This window comes from Rattus rattus, chromosome 11 (genome assembly GCF_011064425.1).
Source record: "Rattus rattus isolate New Zealand chromosome 11, Rrattus_CSIRO_v1, whole genome shotgun sequence".
Lineage (NCBI taxonomy): Eukaryota > Metazoa > Chordata > Mammalia > Rodentia > Muridae > Rattus > Rattus rattus.
In genome coordinates, this window is record NC_046164.1 from 31453275 (window position 1) to 31470592 (window position 17318).

A 17318-nucleotide genomic window follows, 5' to 3' on the forward strand; every position below is an offset into this window, starting at 1 on the left:
ACACACAAGAGATATAATTTTTAAGAAAGTTGAATCAGATGACTCCTCATTACCTTTCTCTTATATTTTTGGTTGTGAACCTAGCCTTTCACGATAGAGCCATGTCTCCAGCCCCCTCATTACCTTTCTCATTGGTTATCACTAGTGAAGTAGCCTCTGAGTTCAAACTTACCATTCATTACTGTTTAAGGATGCCTTTGACCAGCAAAGGGTAGAGTAACCATAGCCCACCTTATAGGGTGATGTGAGGATGAAGTAAGTTTGTTGAAGATGTTTGATTTTTCATAAGGCATACACAACAAAGTTTCGATTAACTACTTGTAATTTTCTTATGTGCGTTTTGGAATTGATTTTGTCTTTGGTCTATCTCTGTTGGCCAAGAAAATGGAGCTCCCGTTCCTACAAGAGGATCTTTCTGCTTTGTCCTAACAGGAGACTTTGATGGCAGTAGTCTTTGATTCAATTACATACTGATACTTTCCCCAGAAGAATACCACGGCAATATGTCTTTTCCTTTGATACGGAAAGAGTTCCCAAAGAATGGGATTTTCCCAATGTTTGATTTTAGACCTTGGAAGTTTCTTAGACAATCAATAAATACTCCCAATTACCAACTCTAAGTCAGGCTGTCAGCTGACAGGGAGACATCAGAGACTTATGTGAAGGATACAATTTTAGGAGTCCTCAGTTCAGAGAGGAGGTGGGCATTCACATAACTTGGCAGAGACCATGCAACCATTGTCTGCCGGGACTCTGCCATTGTTTATGGAAAGGGCCCATTTAGCCTCCTGTCCCCCCTTCCCCTCCCTTCCCCTCCAGCACAACCCTTTTTTCTTTTCAAAAATAAGTCAAGACTTCCTACAGGGACATGAAGACACATGAAGTAGACAGAAGGTATGAATGAGTATATAGAAGGGGCATGGCTGTCACAGGCTGAGCCGCATCTTCTTTTCCAAACATTCTGAGCTCGTTTGCCTCTAAACACAGCTTTACCTCAGGAAAATACATGCCTTCCTGCTTGCACTGAGTTCACTTTTCTGAACTCAGCTAGGAAACCTGAAATGTCAGAGCCCAGCATTTTACTTCTCTCTTCATGAGACCACAGAATGCATATGGTAGAGGGGAGAAGCTGCTGTCAGTCAAGAGCAAGGAAACCCCATAGCTGCTATATGTCCTCGGGACTCTGAGAAGGCACCGGAAGTTCAAAGGAAGTGCTTTCAGGGAGACCGGAAACAGTTAAAATAAATGTGAGAATGGAAATGGGCCGCCCAAAAAGTTGTCATCTTACTGTAAAAAAGGTGCGAAGAGGTAAAGGGAGCTCTAGGTCTTTGGAGAGTCTTCTAGCCTTGTGGCATACGCCCCCACATGCTCTGGTCCTCCCCTTTCTCATTCTGCTGTAAGGAGACAGCCTAACAGAAAGCCAGGCAGCAGCTGCGGGCACCGATGAAAAGGTAACTGCCTTGAGTGCCGTTCCTTTCTCAGCAACATGAAGGGTGATTTGTAAAGTGTGTTCCCAGAAGAGCCTTATTCAGGATCTTCTGGAGGAAAGATAATGGGAGAAGACATGGAGAAACCATGTCTCTCTTGCTGTGGTCTGGGAAGAAATATCTCCCAAAGGTCCACCTGTTATAGGCTTGGTCCCCAGGCTGCTGCTACTGGGAGGAGAGGGTGTGGAGCCTTTGAGGGGTGAGGTACAGGGCTGGTCATACGGTCGTTGGGATATGCCTTTAACGTTTTATTGTTATTATAAAGGATCGCATAAGGGTGTCTCAAGCATATATACAATGTACGTTAAACATATTCCAGTGCACACCCCCACTGCTCTCTTCCTCTTAGCCAATCCAGATGGATGTTTTTATAACTTTGCTTCTAAACGAGTTTAGCATTTCCCATGTGCTAGGCCCTGTGCTGAGGACATTATTAGATTGTGTCATTTTATCCTCTCAAGACCTCATGACATTTTGTTTTGTTTTTAATTAAACAGACCAGGAAACTGGAGCATAGCACCTAAGTGACTGGCCAGACACACCCAAGAGGAAACTAGGCAGGCCAAGCTGCCAGACTCTCCTCCTCCTAACCTTCCCACCCTCTGTCTCCCAGTCTTCCTCCAGCACTAATGGTCAGAACTCCATTTATACCCCAATAATGTAACTACTTCCCTATAAAAAAAAGACCTAGGAAGTCAGAAGGATTTAAATCTCTTCAGGTCTCACTGCAAAGGCTCTGAAGAGTTGGAGTCCTTACCTCTAAGGGGAATGGCACTGTCCCAGGGTCACAATTACCCACAAGGTTAGCAAGCATAGCAGGGTTCAGCTCCAGTGCCCCCTGCCCTTCCCGTCCCTACTTCCTCCCCTCTCCCAACCTCGCCTCCAGCCGCCCTTCCCTTTCTCCCACTCCTACTCCCCTTTCCTTCCCTCTCAGAGCAATGACTCTGCTGGCTCTTGGCCAGATGGTAAACCAACTTCTTAATGTAATGGTAATGTAAACACCACTTATATTTTTTGTATGAATTTACTTTAGACTAAATAAAGTCTACATAAATAAAAAACGGGCCACAGGAGCGTTGGCTGAACAAGCAGTTTAGGCTTTACAGCAATGAACTACGTAGACCTTAGAAAATAACATTTCCCCCCGTTTACGTGGCAGTTCTTTTTGTGTTTCTATCTTGTGAACATGTAACACATATCACCTTGCTATAACATAGAACATATCCTGCTTTTAGACATACATGAGCCTAGCTATTGGGATGAGATGACTCATTTATATCAAGAACCATTTAATCTAACAGAGAAACAGGTTTCTCCCCTAAAAAGTAGAGTCCAAGGCTGACATAGGTAGAGAATGTTTGTTTAAATCTGCTCAGTATGGCAGGCCTGTCTTTTTGACCCTAGCTGAGGAGGGCAAAGAGCTGCAAGATGTGGCTTTCATACAGTTTAGAATGGGAAAACAGAAAGCAGAAGTCTTGGTCCCACATTGAACAACAATCTCTCTTTTCAATCTTTTTCAATCAATCTTTTCTTTCACTTAGAAGAAAAATGTACCTTTCAGACATTGACACAACCTAGAATCAACTGGAGGAAGAGTCTCAATGAAGGACTGATTTTCTCCTTTGGGTCAACCCTGGAGCATGTCTGGGGTGGGACTGTCTCAATTACGTCAATTGATATGGAGAGATCCAAGCCACTCCATTCCTTAGGCGAGGGAGAGCCCCTGCACTGTACAGAAGTGGAGAAGCATGCATTGTTCTTTTCTCTCTAAGGTGGATGTAATAGGCCCATTTCTCTACAGCCCCAGCCACAGTGCACAGTGATGGATCCTCAGTGATGGACTGTAATCTGGAGACATCGGCTGCAACACACCCCTTTCTCCTCGAATTAGCTTTGTCAGGGTATTTTTATCTTGGTGACAGCAATGAAACTCTAACAGGAGCCCACTGTAACAACATGGCCCTGGTGTGCTGCGGACACCCTCTTTTTCCTTCCGGGACACCCTTAAAGCTCATAGAAACCAAATGAATAAATACATCACTGGGCTCCACTGATAAGATCGCATTCTTCTATTGAAAGGACCAATTTCGGCCTAAAGCATCCCTTAAACTGTTTCCTGAATCCCTGTTTCCTACAGTGACGAGGAGATTCTGTGTTATTCCAGGAATTGAAGGATTATTCCAGCTGGCACATAGAGCTCAGGGGTTGAGTTCTTGCCTAACAGGCACAAGGCCCAGAACAGCAAAACCAAACAAACAAGGGAATAAATAAGGAGAACATTAAGATGCCCCATCCCTCGACATGTAGGGATGGTAGTGTCTTGCATTGGTATCCTTTCAAAGCTGACACATAGACACTGCATTGACAGGAAGTTTCGAGAGTTGACCCTAGATCAGACATTAAGGACTTTATAAAATAAATCATTCCACCGTTGGGTAGGGAAATGTTCACACACTGAGGGATTTGTCTCCCTGTGACTCCTCTCCTCTCGAGGATACACAGAATTATCCATGGAGTTCTTCAGTGTGTCGGTATTTGAAGACATGTCTTTCTCTAGACTGAACTGGATTCACCCAGTATTTCTTCCGGTTTCTGGTCTCGGTGAGGCTATTTATCTCTCATCAGCAAGCACCCTAACTTGTCTGTGGATCTCCTACAATGCCTGGAAAGAGCAGGCTCCAAAACTCCGGAATAGAGAGGAGCCAGTGACTGTGTCTGTGAGCTGACCCGCAGCCAGCATGGGATGCTTCACCCGCAGCCAGCATGGGATGCTTCACCCGCAGCCAGCATGGGATGCTTCACCCGCAGCCAGCATAGCATGCTTCCTTGCTGCTGCTGCTGCTGGGCGGCCACACAGGAGATGCTGCCCTGAGGGACTGGTCAGAATAGTGCGTGCATGCCTCTGTGTGTGTGTGTGTGTGTGTGTGTGTGTGTGTGTGTGTGAGAGAGAGAGAGAGAGAGAGAGAGAGAGAGAGAGAGAGAGAGAGAGAGAGGAGAGAGAGAGAGGGAGAGAGAGAGAGAGAGAGAGAGAGAGAGAGAGAGCGAGCCCAGATGTGAGCATTTAATGGATTCAGTCAACCACAGGTCAGGGTAAAAGGAAGCCATCTATGCTAAATATGTAGCCTTTATCATTTTCCTAAAGCTCCAGCATGGCACTACTCCTACATTGTATTAGATATTTTAAGTAATCTGAAGAAGATTTAGGGCACGTTGGAGGGTGAGTGATTATTAAATGTAAACACAGCTCCATTTTGTGGAAGAAACTTAAGCCATCTGTGGATTTGGGTATCTGTGGGTGGGAAGGGATTTCTAGAAGCTTCTGTACTGCAGAGGGACAAGAATCTCCCCAAAGGTAGATAGACAGACAGATGGAGTATCTCTGGTTATAAGAGATCTAGGGTTATTAGGAGAAGCATGGAGCTTGTAAAGGCATAAACAAGGTCTGTGGACACGGTTGAGAAGATGGAAAACCATTTTGTGGCTCTGTGTAAACAGAAGTTGGCCTTCGACACCTAAACATCTGGCATTAGAGTCCACAGTTTTCCGTTACTCTCTAGGACCGATGGCATTTGGGGACGCTTACGGCTATTTCATTCATCTCATTTTTAAATGATGTATGAACAACACATAATGCAAGAAAACAGAACTGGAAAGCAATTAAACAGTCAGTCGGTGACATTTTGTCACCCAAAGCATAAATATTAAAATTCGGCAGCACGTGAAAAGGCAGAGGTGATAAGCAGAGAGAAGCCCAAGGGAGAGGGACCTGACCTTCCAGCTCTACCCACCCGCATCACCCACAAAAGACACCCGGTACTGAAAACAGAAGTGTCGGGGGAGAATGCTTGTCACCCTAGAGGGTGACAGTCGTCCCAACTCAGGGAAAAGGCGTTGCTGGACAGCCTTGGCTGCTGGAAACTCCTCACTATCACGATACCTTGAGAAAGCCCCCATCGAATCCATCTCTAAATAACAGACACACTTATCCCACGGGTGCTGTGCTGGGTCCCGTCACAGCCTGAGGTGAGAAACAAATGGAAATTCCCAATTAACCAGATTCCTCACCTGATCTTTAAGAGTAGTTCCCGTCCTTCATCATAGTCTGTGGCCTTGCTTTTGGTGTTTAAAAAGCTTCACTGTCACCATGGTAACACACCCAGGTATTTCCAAAGAGGTTTAACTGAGGCACGAAGCCCCATTGCCAATGTGGGCAGTGCCGGTCTAAGGTTGGAGCCCTGGACTGACTACAGTGGGGGAGAGGGGAATGGAGCTGGGCTCCAGTACCCAATTCTCTCTGCTTCCTGACTGAATATAGGCGACCAGCAGCTCCTATCTTCCCTCCTCCGTGGACCGTATCCTTCAACGCATGAGCAGAAACGAACCCTTACCTGGATTTCGTCATGTTTTCCATCACAACAAGGGAGAGACTAATGTAAAGACTATTAAAGTCGTGGTTGCTGAGCTTTCTTTGCACCTCAAGGCGAGAGCCTTGTTTGTTTTCCCTGTAACCAAGGCCTTATCGGTATTTATTTCTTAGAAGTTCAAGTGGAGAAAGTGGGGCATCAACCCTGTGGCTCAGCCCCGGCCCTGATAGTAACTGCCTTGGTGAGCCTTCACATTCCCATGTATCACCCCTGGTAGCCAGCCAGCAGCAATAAGGAAATGGTGGACTCGGTCCAGTGCCTCAGAGGTGTGCCGCTAAACTAAGCAAGCTCTGAAGTGATTGCAGCTCCACCTCACTTCGTGCTTGGTAGAGACGCCAGGTGCACAACTGGCCGCAGGGTTCACAAGAGGGAAGGGTGGAGCTCCATTCCCAGAGATAAAGCCCCTGGGTCCTGTGGGAGCTTCACTGTGTGAGCACAAACAAATCACAAACCGTTTTCTGTGTCCAGGACATTGCCCAGAGTGTGGCAAACAGCGGGAGGCTGTGTCCTACTGAGAGGCAGTCATCTCATGATTCGGGGGAGGGTGGGGACACAATCTCTGAGGTGTAGGTCACCCCATCCCCCTGCCTCAGGCTCCTGAGTGCTGAGGTTACAAGTGTCTACCACCGCTCTGGGTGTCGCTTGGTAACGATGACTTAAAGTCATCCCTCAACCCAACCCTAATGTTTTACAAATATATACAGACCACACCCACGCCAAGTGGTCACACAGGTAACTTGGCTCCAAGAAATGGAGACTGGGGAGCAGGGTTTGGGGAGGTAGCTCAGCTGGTGAGGTGTTTATTTGAAACCACAGGAACCTGAATTAGATTTCCAGATCCCACAAAGCAAAACAAAAACACACACACACACACACACACACACACACACACACACACACACACACACACACACACACACACACACACACACACACGCACGCACACACACGCACACACCAAACAAACAAACAAACAGCCAGGCAAACAAAAGCCATGCCCATGGCATGAGCTTTAATCCAGCACTGAGGAGACAGATTCCTGAGCCAACCTAGCAGATGGGAAAACTAGAGGTCAAAGAGAGCTCCTGCCTCAAAAAAGCCAGGTGGGTGGTGGCTGAGGAATGACACCCAAGGTTGTCCTCTGGTCCTCTATCCTCTACATACACATATACCACATTTACAGGTATACCCTGCATGAACCTAAACACCCATGAAGGGTGTAAAACCTGAATCTGGTCTGGCGGTGTAGGCTCAGTGATGACATGCTTCCCTCCCTGGGATGTGTGAGGCCCTGGGTTCAGTCTCCAGCATCACAGAACACCAGAACAAAAAAGACACCTACAAAGCCCCGAGGTGTAGAGTTTTTGTTGATAATGCTTTAAAACTTAAGGGGAGAGTGCTGTTGGACAACATGGTGACTTAGCATTTTGAACTGGCCTGGGGTGGGGGGCGGGTGTTGCATGGCTGGGGGCAGGGCGGGGGGAGGCACACCAACCATAGCCGGTCACTCATTCCTATGCAGAAGCTTAACCATGGAGAGCCCAGTGGACTGGTGCCAATGACTGCTTCCCACAGTGGCCCTGGCCACCTGCTCTCCCTCTCTAAGGAATCTGCCTGGCAGGCATGTTTGTCTCAGTAGTGCTCTGGTCCGGGCTAAACCTCGTAAAATAGGTTATTTGTAGGAAAGGCAGTTCCCAAAGTTGAAATAAGATCCATCTCTCTTCCTTGACCTTATTTATGCCTTAAGTCTCAGATTCATTCAGTGACGGCTCTGATAATTTGTGATCATTTTAATAAGTACTGATTATGAATGGAGATACATTATTCCTTGCCTCACAGAATTGTATATAATTCAATGACCTGAATACAAAGAGTCAGTCACTTATGGGATAAAAACCTATCTTCAAACTAGGAAGGAGAGTCGGAGGAGGAGTCTGTGTGTGCACAGGGGAGGGACCCGCCTTCACCTTGGGAGAAGGAGGCAGGTACTCACAGCCTGCTATGAGGGTTGGAGGGTTGTGGTTAGATCTGCTTCTGCTTAACTTCTAAATCGCTGGTCTCAAAGAGGGAGCAAGAGACTCATTAATGAAATCTGCAAATGACATTCGCCTGCAAAGTGTTTCAAACACCAGAAAGAACAGAAAAATATAAAGGGTCTCTACAGAGGTCAGAATCTGCCAGGAAATGACAGAACTGAACAAGGAGAGACGGCAGAACACATCTGGAGTGAATAACCAGGAACGCAGACGCTCAGAAAGTGGGAAAGCCAAGGGAAGTGGTTGATGGAGCAGAGTCCCCCGGGGTTAGCCAATTGCATATGAGTTCTAGACTCCGGGGGATGGCTTTTCACAGCCTTCCAGAAAAAAGTATCATCACCCTTGACGGGAGACCTCACCAGGCTTCCCCTGGATGTCATGGTGCACCTGCCATGGGTTGGTCTGTAAGTGCTCTGTCTCAAATAAGATGTCCTCCCACATCCTAGCCTATAAACATGGAGTCCTGCAAACCATACACAGTTAAGGCAAAGTATTTCATCTGAGCAAGGACTTTATTACTGCCTAACATCAACACTGACTCCTGGGAAGAGCTGACTTTAGGGGAGTATGGAGTGAAACAACCTGGAAGCAGTTGTCCTCCCTCTTAAAGATCACCATAGCAGGAAGTGACCTTTTCTTCCTTCCTTCCTTCCTTCCTTCCTTCCTTCCTTCCTTCCTTCCTTCCTTCCTCCCCTCCATCCTTCCTTCCTTCCTTTGAAAAGATATTCTTCTTGTATTTATTGAAAGGTAAGCACAAGAAAAAATATATTTGAATTCTTAACATTTTTCAACTATTTCGGTTCCATAGATGTGTGCTAACTGCCCTGTCCATGATCCCTATTTGTCCTGATCTCTGGGGACTCCCAGAAAAATTTCATGCCATCTTCATGTCCTTCAAGTTTAATTAGGAAAATAGAGGTAGATGAATGGCATGACACAGGGGGCAAACACAGTCGATGGTGCTGAAGCTTTGAAGGACAAGAAACAAGGGAACCACCTAGTCAGGCCCGGGAAACTTAATGGACCACCTGGTTCCTCAGAAGGATCACAAAAGGCGACTGTGGTTGAGATGCAGAGCACACGTGTGCTGGGGGTCAACCTTCTGCACCACATATACTGGGCACTGGTGGTGCATGCCTTAGTCCTAGCACTCTACGATAGGAGGATTAGAAATTCATCCTCACCTATAGAGGGAGCTCAAGGCCATCCTGGGCTACATGAGACCCTGCCTTAAAAAAGTTTAACAAAACCCAAAGACAAACAAAATGGAGCAGGACTTTCTAAGTCCTGAGGGGAAAGAGCCTGGCCAGACACTGCTATCAAGGACAAAGAGTCACACAGGTTGGTGGCTCTACATGATTTTAAAACATTCTTTAATGTTTTATATAGAAGTCATAGTTTTTTGGTTTTGTTTTTGCTTTTTTTTTTTTTTTTTTAAAGTCAGGCCCTTACTATATATGTAGTGCAGATACTTACAGTGTAACCCAGGCTGTCCTCAGACTCATGAGCCTCCCTCAGCCTCCCAAGGGCTGGGACTAATGGTGTGAGCACAACATGTAGCTTAGAAATTATATGATTTGGGGTTGAGCAGGGACTGTAGCTTCTCACCAGAGGGGGAAATGGTGTTTCGACATATCTAGGGGTGACATGCCTCCTACTCCAAATCCGTCCAGTGACAGAGGCCTGGGTAGTTTTCAAAGATCCACAGTCTTTGTGACTTTGGCTGTTGGCTCCTGTTCTGTCTTTCAGTGCTCGGCATATGCCACAGGACTCCTTCAGAGCATGATGCCCAACCCCCAAATTAAGGACAGCATTGCTGGTTCTCCCTTGTCTTCTCTCTGACTCTGGTCCTTCCTACTGTCTTTGTAAGCAGTCCAGGTGATGGCAAAGAGTCTCCTAGGACACTTTTTAATCTGTGAAGGTCCCTTGACACAATGGTACTTGCAAGTAGACATTGATCTGTTTATCCCAGTGTGGGAGGGGTCAAGATTCATTTGCAAGATAACCTCCAAGAATTTGGCTTGTCCTGCCTTCCATTGTAATCTATGTTGGCTTCTACGGCTGTCTTCCTGTAGATTTGTCACGGTGTGGATGGGAAGAACACACTAGGTCTTTAGTGCACAAAACCCTTACTGGTGTGCTTGAACACAGGGACTAAGGCTGGAAGTATCAAAGGCTGCCAACTCTCTTTGTTGCTTATATTTCACTCAGTAGGTCTGCACCAGTGGTTCTCAATCTGTGGGTCGAGACCCCTTTGGGGTTGAATGACCCTTTCACAGGAATGGAATATCAGATATCCTGCACTTCAAATATTTGCATTACGATTCCTAACAGCAGCAAAATTACAGTTATGAAGTAGCAATGAAATAATTTTATGGTTAGGGGTTACCACAACATGAGATATATTAAAGGGTCGGAGCATTAGGAAGGTTTAGAACCACTGGTCTACTCGAAGATTTCTCTGTGAACAGACAGAGATGGCTGTGTATGTGAACGTTGGCTATAGAGTGAGTGAAGAGAATAAAGTGATGTCCCACTTGAGAACATGGCCGTGGTTATCCCCAGACCTAGGAAGCTGACCCAATTGGGAAACTTGTTTTTTAAATATGTCATCAAGTATTGGATCTTGAGATGAGAGCATCTTGGATTACCTGAGTGATCTCTAAATCTAGTATCTTTAGGAGAGAGAGAAGAGAAGGGAGACTTAGGAGGCAATGTGAAGACTTAGTCACACACCAAGTGACCTCAGGACCCAATGGACGAGGCAAAGGTAGATTCTCTCTGGCCTAGCTCCCTCAAAGATGGGAATGTGCCCCTGCTGATGTCTCCATTTCAAACTTCTACACACTCTAGAACTGAAAAAAAAAATAAATGAAATTGTTTAAAACTTCCGAGTTTAAGGTCATCAGCTGTGGCAATCCCAAGAGACTAATCCAGGAGATTATCCAACCCTAGAGGTGAATCCCACAGGAATGTGGTAAATCTTCCCTATGGCCCACTCTAGCCCTTCTCCACATGGCTAAGTGACAGGGTAAACATTTTGAGATGGCAGCCACTAAGACTCCTGTATGCTTAGAGCAGCAATCCTTCCCCAGTGTAAAAATCTAATGATTTGCTTTTAGTTCAGTAATAGGTTACAATGCAGATGTCTTGAGAGGTGACTGTGAAACCAATTTACAAGGGCCCCCAGGGGCTACCAGTGGAATGGCTGAGCATGTGTATACTGATGAAGATGTCATACAAGTATGACCATGATTCTTAACGAGGAGTTTGAAAACACAAGGTGACTCATGTGTTAATGTGAGGATGTATGCGCCTAAGCATGCTGTGTTCTAGTCAAAAGAGGTCACGTGACTGACAGACTGTAGTCACAAGCAAGCTATACAAATCATCCCAACAGATAGCAATGACATAGCTAAGCTTCCTAGCATGCGTGTGCTGTTGCCATGCTGTGTGCCAAGAAGCTATTAAAGGAATTCCTAGAGAGCCTCCACTGTGCTGCTGGTGAAGTCTTCCGTGTCACTGTGACAAATGAATGCATCGAGCACAAGCAGCAAATCTGAGTCACCAGGAGGCAATGGTGACAATGGTGGTATTTAAATGTGGGTGCTCCAGGATAAAACTCTGGGTCAAGCAAAACAATATTTGAGATGAAACTTGTGGCACGTGTTTGAAACAACCACAGGGAATGTGGCCCCCTAGGCAGGAGCAGGATTTCTTTGAGAGAGGTAGAAGAAGCAGAGAGGGATAAGAAAGAAGAAAACGCTCATTGTAAAGCCTGTGTGTGTCTAGTTGGGGAGTCATCTGCTCTGTCTGAAGTGGGAATGCCTCTGCTCCTTTCCGTTTGAAAATATAAACATTAGAAATTTGTTGCTATGACTTTCAATAAGCCATTTGCCACAAGTTAGGGGATATGCTGGTACTAGACATGCATTTTTCTCATGTAATACTTAGGACAATTGATTTTACATTATGTAATTTCATGTGAAGAAACATCTCAGCTGAAGAAACACAAATAATCGTTGGCCATCCATCCATCCATCCATCCATCCATCCATCCATCCATCCATCCATCCGTCCGTCTGTCCGTCCGTCCATCCACCAATCATCATTCATTCATCTGTCTACCATCCATCCACCATGCATCCACACATCTATCCATCATCCATCGATACAACTATCCTTTATCATCCATTTATCTATCATCCTTCCATACATTCATTCACCCATCATCCACACATCCATCTGTCTGTCAACCCCGCCACCCAGTCGCCAAACATCCTAGGGGCTACATATGTGGGATAATTCTCACTGTCAGTGACAATACACTCAGCTCCCCCCTCCCTCCAGTCCCCCAGGAAACCTACTGCATTCTTGGAAACACCAATTCTCAGGAGGTGCTTTCTCTCCTTGATTTGAAGTCTGCATCTGGGTTGCTAAGCAGTAGGTCACCACAGTTTCCAGAGAACATAGAGTAAGGAGGGAATGATCACAGGTGGGAAGTTAGAGGGGAGAGCCAACATTCTATGACGGTGATCTCAGCCCCCTGTAGTCTCTGTTCCCAGTGATTTCTTTGGTTTTCATATCCATCCTCGTTCTTAGGAGACAGCACCTACTTAAAACCTAATTCCCCCAGGAAGAATGACACAGTCAATTGTTTGGGAACACTGTCAGAGAGCAGTCAATTTGCCACCCACATGAAAGCGAGTCTGTGATGCCGTCACATAAATATCAAGAATGGTTTCATGCTGCCAGGAAGTCCAGAGATACCCAGATAGGGAGGACCTACTTGAGAGCCTCTGTAGCCCTAAGCAAAGCAGATACTGAGAGGTGCTGCTGCAGGAAGATGCTTGGATTGGTCGTCTTGTACCCCAGATTGCTACACCTGCTGGTCTTTAAACGACCAGCCACCACACTGGCAAGCATTCTACCTTAGAAGGCCAAGATTAACAACATGCTCTTGGTTAACAGGCTTTCCTTCTAAGCCTATGGGGATCTTTCCAGAATTATGCAGTGTTCAGTCGGGGCCTGTTTCTACCATTATGTCCAGGCTGACGCATGAGCTAAGCCATCTAACTGTAGTAGTCAATATAACATATTCTTTCTAGAATTACATAGTGCTTAAACTGAACACCTAGCATGTGTCAGGCACCCCACATACGAACCCTGCATCTGTTCTCACAGAAATCCTGGGTACTTAAGTACCCAGCTTCCCGGACAATCAGACTGAGGCAAAGATATTAAGCTACCTCATGCAGTCTAGCAATTATGTGACAGAACTTGGTCTGTCTGATCCCCGCGACCGTGCCTTCTTTTCAAGGACATCACAAGAGGACTAGCTAACACGGTGCCAGGGCCATTCCAAACAGGTTAAAAGGTTTGTCTAGTGCATAAAGAAGTCACATGATTAAGCTGGGCTTTGAGCCCAGACAGTCTGATGCCAAAGACCAGCTCTATTCTAGGATGTCAGCACCACCTCACCGGGGATTAAATGAATAAGACCATCATGCCCCAGTGAGAGGCACTGCCCACCCCTGCTCTTCGTTACTCTGACCCATGCATTTAGGTAGAGGCTCTCTGTGTTCTATTGTAGGATGCAACGGTTTCAAATTGGGGGGTGGGGGATGGGCAAGGAGTTCAAGGTTCTTCCTTAAAGTCCCCTTCAGCAAGCTATAGTTTTTTTGAGGTTAGAATCCATAGTCCTCACTTCACTGGGCCCTTGCTCTTGAAGGGCAGAGACGTGTGTTACACTTTGAGAAAAAGGTGGGACCAGAAGAAGCTGGCAGTGGGTCTGGGCCCACATCTGCTCTGATGCAATGATTCAAGGTCACTGACAGGTTCAATACATTCTACTTGGGGGCTGGAGAGATGGCTCAGTGGTTTAGAGCACTGACTGCTCTTCCAGAGGTCCTGAGTTCAAATCCCAGCAACCATATGGTAGCTCACAACCATCTGTAATGAGATCTGAAGCCCTCTTCTGCTGTGTGCTAATATATAATAAATAAATAAATCTTTAAAAAATTTCTACTTAAATGTGTGGATCTTATCCAAAGGACCCATGAGCCTTCCCCCTCCACAGAATGGTACAGGTTGCAAATTATCTGTCACCTCTCACACTGGCTTGGCCAAGTGCTCATGGAGTCTGAGGTGGAAGATGTTTACCTACAAGATTAGAGGGGACCAAGTACCCAAGGCCACTCAGGGTAGTAGCATGATTAAAACAGTCTGGGCTCCCTGCACCCCAAATGACGATGACCTCTCCTGACAGCCTTTAAGAACTCACACTTTGTGGATGTGTCAAGAGATCACAAGAAGGAAGGGAACAAGAAGGAAGAGAGACCACTCCAGAGTTTGCTTCACCAAGGGCCAAGGGGGCTGGCAGGCACACACTGCCTGGCTCAGGGAATGACAGCCCGTTCATTCTCCTCCCTCTGGACTGTTTCTCCAAACTGTTAACAGTGGGGTTAATTACTGACAATTAATTACAGTAATAAGAGCCGGGTCCTGAACCATTGCAGCCACAGGAGAGCTACATGGGCTCACACAAGTCCTCTAAGCTCCCAGGAAATTTCTTCCAGCAGAGAGGAACTTGTCTTTTATTTGTCCCTGACTCCAAGCTCACCTATACTCAGAGAACCACATTATAGCACATGGTACTTACCTCTCGTCCTACTGAGAAAGGAATGGCAGTTCAGAGAAGTCCAGTAATTTGCTAAGGAGGTACATATGGTTTCCTTTAGCACTTTGTATACACCCGAATTAGTGGAGATGTCACAGCAACTTCTCAAGGACACATTCACGTTATCCAACGAGCTGCCTCGACCCCTATGCTAGACACTGGGACTCTGGTTTCTGCCCCTTTTTTTCTCTTTCTTGAATTGGGGGGGGCAATTATATATATACATATATATAATATATATTATATATAATATTATTTTTCTAAGCAGTTAGAGACAATGACAAAATAGTTTGCTATTTAATCATAGGTCCACTGTTGTAAAAATAACTAATTAACCAGGTATAAAAGGTAGGTGTGTGAAAGTTTGCAGAGGTTTGGAACATCAAGGACAAATTTACACCTACAAAACTCCAGGCTATGAGGAATCTTTTTCTCACTTTGCTCACAAACCTCTGAATCAACCGAGAATGTTACTAAGGCATCGACAACAGTTACTCTGCAAACACAGGAGCTTAGAGGACAATATAAGGCACAAAGGTCAACTAGAGAAGAGACTATGAGCTTCCCAAGAATCAGAAAGAAACTGGCGACAAGCAGGAGGCAGACGCTTACCAGGAAGAAAGAAGTAGCCGTTCAAGGGCGATACTTTTTAGTTGTTTCCGTTCATACACTCTTGGACAGTTGGCAGGTTCCTTTAACTTCTAGAGGGCTGTATATGGGCTTAATTCCTAGTAGATGATTTCCTTACGAAGCCATCTGCTAACTTAACTAATGCAACTAACGAAGGCCTATGAAATGAAAAGTCTCATTCATTTATTTCTCTCCCCGAGTTTCCCAGATAAGTTGATAAGGAGATGGACTGGGGATTTGTTCCTCTGCTCTTGTTAATCATATTAGCTGGTGGGGGCGCCTGCCCGTTGAGAACAGGTTACACGATCAGGATTAGAAAAACGAATATGGGTCCTTGAGGTACAATTACTTTTAAAGTCAGTCCTGGCAGAACAGTCTCCTCCATATATTTATTATATTAAGAGCAAGGTAGAAACAAGAGAAGAGTTTCAAACCCAGACTGGGGCTACATTCTTGTGGCCTTGAAGGGTAATCTTTACTTTAACCAAAGGTCAGCAGGCAGCCTGTCAGGCCTGAAGGTAGGTAAACAGAGTTCTAATCCAGACTGCTAAATGTTTTCCACAAGTAAAGGAAACTAAAGGCTTTTGAGAGAGAGAGAGAGAGAGAGAGAGAGAGAGAGAGAGAGAGAGAGAGAGAGAACTTATAAACAGGGAGCCAGAATTTATCAGCTTTAGTATTGACGTTCTATTGTAAACAACAACAAAACCTAGGGAAGTATTACAGCTTTTCAGATGAAATGAATGCAGAAGGCAAAAAAAAAAAGACAATCTGAATTTTGTGAATGTCCCCAGTACCCCACCCCCCCCCACACACACACACACACACACACACACACACACACACACACACACACACACACACAAAACAGGCTGGACTGGTCTGCACATTTGAACTAACTTTCAAAGAGCATCTCATCTCACTTTTCTCTGGGGTTTTAAAAAGAATCAAATCAACTTCACAACAAGCAGAGGCTGGATTAGTAATCAGGAAACAAAAATGATTAAATATCTGGCCGAGACAACACTGCTGGTCACAAATAAGACTGTTACAGACATCTTTACTCTCAGAGTGTTACTCTGGACTGAGCCATTCAGCGAGCTCTCTCTCTCGCTCTCTCTCTCTCTCTCTCTCTCTCTCTCTCTCTCTCTCTCTCTTTCTTTTTCTTTTTCTTTTGTAATTTTCATTCAGATTCCTCATTCAGATCCCTTCTGGGTCAGGGGTCTAAAAACCAAGAGAGGAAAAAATAGTTCCTGCTCACCTGTTCAAAGATGTCTGGGGCTTTCAAAGCAGCAGTCACCAGCCCGCCTCCATCCCTGTGCCAGAGCTTCTAGGGCTGCCTGAGCTGTGACCGGTCTCAACTTCGGTGTACAGGTGGCTGGAGGAAGAAGGAGGGCATTGGTTGGCTCAGAACAGGAAATCTGTGACATCACGGAAGTCTGGCTGAGACTTTAGGGACTAAAACAGCCCAGGAGGCCCCGCCCCCTGTCAATTACCTGAATACCTTGGAGCAGGTAGGTGGCGTCTCTCAGAGGACAAATGAATCAGTTAGAGCAATTTGCTGGTCGGAATTTACTTTCCTTCCTGAGCAGAGCACGTGTCTAGCCCCGTGTGCAGATCTGAATGGGGATACCTGACTGTTTCCCGGGCCCTTCTCGTGTGCCTGATATTCTTTCCGCGGGCTCTCAGAGGCCCACACAGCTGCCAACATCAGAATTAAAAGGGAAGTTTAAACACTGAAATGACACACAGGGATTTTTGTAGGTGCAAAAAAGAAAAAGGTTGAGAAGACTTAGTTATATCTGGGATTTACCCCCCCTAATGCCTTTCTGAATTACATCCTTTTGAGTTCCTAGTGTTTTTTTTTCTTCTGTTCCAATATTATAACAAAACTGGAGGTGACATGACAAGCCTTAAAAATCTAAGTTCGATGCCTGTCAGCATCATTTCCCAAACTCCCTCGCAGTCCTCAGCGTATTATATTAATAATAGATTCGGCCATTGGTAAAACTTCAGTCATTCCTACCTCTCGGTCTGTCTGTCACCTGGTGGTTACAGTCCACAG

General features: G+C 45.6%; 1 protein-coding gene across 2 annotated transcripts in view; it reads right to left on the minus strand.

The window, feature by feature from the left end:
* Positions 1–16661, minus strand: part of Lnx1 (ligand of numb-protein X 1) — a 102127-nt gene extending 85466 nt beyond the window's left edge. For both annotated transcript variants that reach the window (XM_032915937.1, XM_032915939.1), the window contains exon 1: positions 16515–16661. The gene's annotated coding sequence lies outside the window, so the exon portion shown is untranslated. The remainder of the gene's footprint in view (positions 1–16514) is intronic.
* Between the last annotated feature and the right edge of the window lie 657 nt (positions 16662–17318).